Here is a 6,231-nt window from a genome sequence, read left to right as displayed (position 1 = left end):
CTCAGGCGGCCCGGTTCAAAGACAGGGAAGAAGCTGATGCGCTGGTGCCACAGTGCCCCACGGATTCCTCAATTAGTCTGTCTGTCAAATGTACCCCCAAAGTCGTATCTGAAAGACCTCATTTGGAAGCTGTCTGTCGTTATTCAAAGTGCGAGATTTGCCACCAGAGGTCCTGAATCATGTTTTGGAGCAGTTCGCACGTTAGTGGCTCATTCAATCAGCAACAGCAATGAAAGAAATTGCACTCTCAGAGGAACCTCTGGACCTGTGCTTTCAAAGCTAGTATTAAGGTGCGTCCCGAGATCTAAGCCATGTTGGAATTTAAACGGAGGAATCGACAAAGAGGCTGCAGAATAACATCGCATCCTTTTGGTTTTCTTTAAATCACTGATGAGCAGGAAAATGTAAACGGGGGAGAGCGACTGGGAAAGTGAGGCAGTTGCAGCTCTGGTGAAACTCCTTCTTTTTGAGTCACTCAGCAACAAGAGGCGTGAAGGTGACTCAGGCGTGAGAGCTCTTCACATCGAGAACAAAAAGCAATCAAGTGCAGTTAGCACCTCTCCCGGAGTGGGGGAGGGGTGAGATAATTACCTTTTGACTTCAGTTCCTCTGTTCAGAAACTGCCTTTTAAATTGAGGTGAACAGAAACTGCATTTCTAATAAGCACCATGGAATTTAGCAAGATTTATTGAGTCGCTTCTCGTCGATGTGGAACACGGCCTGCTCAGCTTTGTGCATTTTCCCTGTAGTCCGGTGTGTTTCATGTTCCGTGTAAACGTGAAAGTTGTCCTGTTTCGAGCAATGGGTGAAATAATTTAGCAAAGCAAGAATTGAAATTGCAGTAATGCCAAGCGGTTCATGGTTATTTGACCAAATCATAAGCGAACATGTATGCTCACGCACTCACAGATACATTTGTAGCTGAAAAGAGTCTGAGAAGATAGCCTCAGTTTACCATTGATTTTTATCCGGATTGACGGGCTATCATTATTTGTTGCGAAATTGAGATTGTAGCCGGCACATCCACGCAGCTGTGCGAGTCCGAGAGTGATGATGGAACCCTTTTCACGTGACTTTCTATCTGTTGTGGTTCTGTTCGCCGAGCTGGGAGTTTTTGCTGCAGTTCGGCGAACAGAACCACAACAACGGACACCCGAGCTACAAATCTTTAATCAGACTTTAAACTTTCCATCTGTTGTCATGCAGGAGCTAAATTGGAAATGCAAGAAAATGGACAACAGGTGGAGTTGGTAGTGTGGCCGAGCGGTCTAAGGCGCTGGATTTAGACTCCAGTTTCGACAGGGGCGTGGGTTCGAATCCCACCACTGCCATTGCTACTGATCAGCTGCAACGGCGCAGCTCGTTGAAATGCTATTGCCACCACGGATGTAGTTCTGTTCAGAACAGAATTCGATTTGCTTCCTCGGTAATTAGCTATCAAGTGGGAAAGTGCCAAATTGTCTCTGCTGCAGTGATCGTGTTCGCCTCCTGCGTGGAAAATTGCAAACAGCTCTCCTGTTGCTTTACGTTCCAAGCATGTTGAGATTTTACTGGAACCGAATGGAGACTGCTATTTCATCGCTGTTGTGAAACAAAGTCCTGCGGTGAGTCGATTCATCGTTATTTGGCTTTCAGGCGAATGGGAAAATCGTTCCGATGAATTTTGATGTCATATGTTATTGAATTTCTCCAATTTCCTTCGTTTCTGTCCCGGAGACACCTGAAGGGAAAGGTAATCTAATCGAGACTGTGATTGGTGAAATTCACTTTTTGTGGCCCATTCTTATTATGTTCTTTCTTTCTCTCTTTTCAGCATTGTCTGGGAAATGGTGGTGCACTAAGGCTCCAGTATGATTGAAAGACTATTTTGGAATTGCCCTGTTGTTAGTAGTGAGCTTACTTTATGGCTCATGCCCTCGGAGTGTCTCACATTTAGCATTCATGCTCACTGTATCTGAAAATGCATTTGCTTTGCCAGTTTTGTTTGTGTTCCGTGTCAAATGCTTTCTGTTTTGCGATTCGTTCAATGCATTACGAATTAACAGGTTTTCTGTGGTAACTTCCAGCTGCAAAAACTCCTCAACTGAGGATCTGGGAAAATTTCACAGAGTATGGTCAGTCGGAACAAAAGTAAGGATGCCCTTCGTTTCTGCAGTGTTTCACAATACTACCTTTGCAGTGAGCAGTCGAACGGACTAAATGATTGTGCCACAGACTGCGACGGCCAGCTCTGCTTAAAATGTTATCCTGTTGAAGCCGGTGTAAGCAACACAACGTAATTGGGCTACACCGCGTGGAAACAGATACTTCGGTGTATCTCGTCCATGCATACCACATAGCCAAAATTAAACAAGTCCCATTAAACAACGAGCGATTGGAAACAGAAAGGTGAAAGGTAGAATGGCTTCAACTTTCAGTGTCGGATATCACTGAGCTGCAGCAGGGGCGGCTGTGGGCTTGTTTCTGTAGCATAGTGATCATCACGTTCACCTTCCGCAAGATAGGTTCCCGCGGTCGAAACTGTTTTGTTCTTCATCTGCAGCCTTTTACATGGACAAGAACGGAGCTTTCTTGCTTGCTTTCCCATCTGCAAACCTGCCTTCGAATTTGCTTGAACAAATCTGCTCTCTTAGTGAAATGCAATGCATTTCCATTTGATTACTGTGCAGAGCATTGTAAAGATATTCTCCAAACTGCTTCTGATCATGTGCCATTCAGTTTGAGAGTGTAGTTACCGATCCTTCCCCGAACGGCAAGACCGCATTTGCATTCCTTGCTCAGGCGGCCCGGTTCAAAGACAGGGAAGAAGCTGATGCGCTGGTGCCACAGTGCCCCACGGATTCCTCAATTAGTCTGTCTGTCAAATGTACCCCCAAAGTCGTATCTGAAAGACCTCATTTGGAAGCTGTCTGTCGTTATTCAAAGTGCGAGATTTGCCACCAGAGGTCCTGAATCATGTTTTGGAGCAGTTCGCACGTTAGTGGCTCATTCAATCAGCAACAGCAATGAAAGAAATTGCACTCTCAGAGGAACCTCTGGACCTGTGCTTTCAAAGCTAGTATTAAGGTGCGTCCCGAGATCTAAGCCATGTTGGAATTTAAACGGAGGAATCGACAAAGAGGCTGCAGAATAACATCGCATCCTTTTGGTTTTCTTTAAATCACTGATGAGCAGGAAAATGTAACGGGGGAGAGCGACTGGGAAAGTGAGGCAGTTGCAGCTCTGGTGAAACTCCTTCTTTTTGAGTCACTCAGCAACAAGAGGCGTGAAGGTGACTCAGGCGTGAGAGCTCTTCACATCGAGAACAAAAAGCAATCAAGTGCAGTTAGCACCTCTCCCGGAGTGGGGGAGGGGTGAGATAATTACCTTTTGACTTCAGTTCCTCTGTTCAGAAACTGCCTTTTAAATTGAGGTGAACAGAAACTGCATTTCTAATAAGCACCATGGAATTTAGCAAGATTTATTGAGTCGCTTCTCGTCGATGTGGAACACGGCCTGCTCAGCTTTGTGCATTTTCCCTGTAGTCCGGTGTGTTTCATGTTCCGTGTAAACGTGAAAGTTGTCCTGTTTCGAGCAATGGGTGAAATAATTTAGCAAAGCAAGAATTGAAATTGCAGTAATGCCAAGCGGTTCATGGTTATTTGACCAAATCATAAGCGAACATGTATGCTCACGCACTCACAGATACATTTGTAGCTGAAAAGAGTCTGAGAAGATAGCCTCAGTTTACCATTGATTTTTATCCGGATTGACGGGCTATCATTATTTGTTGCGAAATTGAGATTGTAGCCGGCACATCCACGCAGCTGTGCGAGTCCGAGAGTGATGATGGAACCCTTTTCACGTGACTTTCTATCTGTTGTGGTTCTGTTCGCCGAGCTGGGAGTTTTTGCTGCAGTTCGGCGAACAGAACCACAACAACGGACACCCGAGCTACAAATCTTTAATCAGACTTTAAACTTTCCATCTGTTGTCATGCAGGAGCTAAATTGGAAATGCAAGAAAATGGACAACAGGTGGAGTTGGTAGTGTGGCCGAGCGGTCTAAGGCGCTGGATTTAGACTCCAGTTTCGACAGGGGCGTGGGTTCGAATCCCACCACTGCCATTGCTACTGATCAGCTGCAACGGCGCAGCTCGTTGAAATGCTATTGCCACCACGGATGTAGTTCTGTTCAGAACAGAATTCGATTTGCTTCCTCGGTAATTAGCTATCAAGTGGGAAAGTGCCAAATTGTCTCTGCTGCAGTGATCGTGTTCGCCTCCTGCGTGGAAAATTGCAAACAGCTCTCCTGTTGCTTTACGTTCCAAGCATGTTGAGATTTTACTGGAACCGAATGGAGACTGCTATTTCATCGCTGTTGTGAAACAAAGTCCTGCGGTGAGTCGATTCATCGTTATTTGGCTTTCAGGCGAATGGGAAAATCGTTCCGATGAATTTTGATGTCATATGTTATTGAATTTCTCCAATTTCCTTCGTTTCTGTCCCGGAGACACCTGAAGGGAAAGGTAATCTAATCGAGACTGTGATTGGTGAAATTCACTTTTTGTGGCCCATTCTTATTATGTTCTTTCTTTCTCTCTTTTCAGCATTGTCTGGGAAATGGTGGTGCACTAAGGCTCCAGTATGATTGAAAGACTATTTTGGAATTGCCCTGTTGTTAGTAGTGAGCTTACTTTATGGCTCATGCCCTCGGAGTGTCTCACATTTAGCATTCATGCTCACTGTATCTGAAAATGCATTTGCTTTGCCAGTTTTGTTTGTGTTCCGTGTCAAATGCTTTCTGTTTTGCGATTCGTTCAATGCATTACGAATTAACAGGTTTTCTGTGGTAACTTCCAGCTGCAAAAACTCCTCAACTGAGGATCTGGGAAAATTTCACAGAGTATGGTCAGTCGGAACAAAAGTAAGGATGCCCTTCGTTTCTGCAGTGTTTCACAATACTACCTTTGCAGTGAGCAGTCGAACGGACTAAATGATTGTGCCACAGACTGCGACGGCCAGCTCTGCTTAAAATGTTATCCTGTTGAAGCCGGTGTAAGCAACACAACGTAATTGGGCTACACCGCGTGGAAACAGATACTTCGGTGTATCTCGTCCATGCATACCACATAGCCAAAATTAAACAAGTCCCATTAAACAACGAGCGATTGGAAACAGAAAGGTGAAAGGTAGAATGGCTTCAACTTTCAGTGTCGGATATCACTGAGCTGCAGCAGGGGCGGCTGTGGGCTTGTTTCTGTAGCATAGTGATCATCACGTTCACCTTCCGCAAGATAGGTTCCCGCGGTCGAAACTGTTTTGTTCTTCATCTGCAGCCTTTTACATGGACAAGAACGGAGCTTTCTTGCTTGCTTTCCCATCTGCAAACCTGCCTTCGAATTTGCTTGAACAAATCTGCTCTCTTAGTGAAATGCAATGCATTTCCATTTGATTACTGTGCAGAGCATTGTAAAGATATTCTCCAAACTGCTTCTGATCATGTGCCATTCAGTTTGAGAGTGTAGTTACCGATCCTTCCCCGAACGGCAAGACCGCATTTGCATTCCTTGCTCAGGCGGCCCGGTTCAAAGACAGGGAAGAAGCTGATGCGCTGGTGCCACAGTGCCCCACGGATTCCTCAATTAGTCTGTCTGTCAAATGTACCCCCAAAGTCGTATCTGAAAGACCTCATTTGGAAGCTGTCTGTCGTTATTCAAAGTGCGAGATTTGCCACCAGAGGTCCTGAATCATGTTTTGGAGCAGTTCGCACGTTAGTGGCTCATTCAATCAGCAACAGCAATGAAAGAAATTGCACTCTCAGAGGAACCTCTGGACCTGTGCTTTCAAAGCTAGTATTAAGGTGCGTCCCGAGATCTAAGCCATGTTGGAATTTAAACGGAGGAATCGACAAAGAGGCTGCAGAATAACATCGCATCCTTTTGGTTTTCTTTAAATCACTGATGAGCAGGAAAATGTAAACGGGGAGAGCGACTGGGAAAGTGAGGCAGTTGCAGCTCTGGTGAAACTCCTTCTTTTTGAGTCACTCAGCAACAAGAGGCGTGAAGGTGACTCAGGCGTGAGAGCTCTTCACATCGAGAACAAAAAGCAATCAAGTGCAGTTAGCACCTCTCCCGGAGTGGGGGAGGGGTGAGATAATTACCTTTTGACTTCAGTTCCTCTGTTCAGAAACTGCCTTTTAAATTGAGGTGAACAGAAACTGCATTTCTAATAAGCACCATGGAATTTAGCA

At 45.2% G+C, this 6,231-nt stretch overlaps 2 non-coding genes across 2 annotated transcripts; both read left to right on the top strand.

The window, feature by feature from the left end:
• The first annotated feature begins 1,249 nt into the window (after positions 1-1,249).
• trnal-uag (transfer RNA leucine (anticodon UAG)) lies at positions 1,250-1,331 on the top strand. The gene has a single exon. It is a non-coding gene; the product is annotated as a tRNA-Leu (tRNA).
• A 2,693-nt stretch (positions 1,332-4,024) lies between these two features.
• trnal-uag (transfer RNA leucine (anticodon UAG)) lies at positions 4,025-4,106 on the top strand. Its single transcript has one exon. It is a non-coding gene; the product is annotated as a tRNA-Leu (tRNA).
• Positions 4,107-6,231: the final 2,125 nt, after the last annotated feature.

This window comes from Hemiscyllium ocellatum, unplaced genomic scaffold (assembly GCF_020745735.1).
Source record: "Hemiscyllium ocellatum isolate sHemOce1 unplaced genomic scaffold, sHemOce1.pat.X.cur. scaffold_774_pat_ctg1, whole genome shotgun sequence".
Taxonomy (NCBI): domain Eukaryota; kingdom Metazoa; phylum Chordata; class Chondrichthyes; order Orectolobiformes; family Hemiscylliidae; genus Hemiscyllium; species Hemiscyllium ocellatum.
The sequence above is the reverse complement of the archived record's forward strand: the minus strand, read 5'-3'. Positions and strand labels throughout refer to the sequence as shown.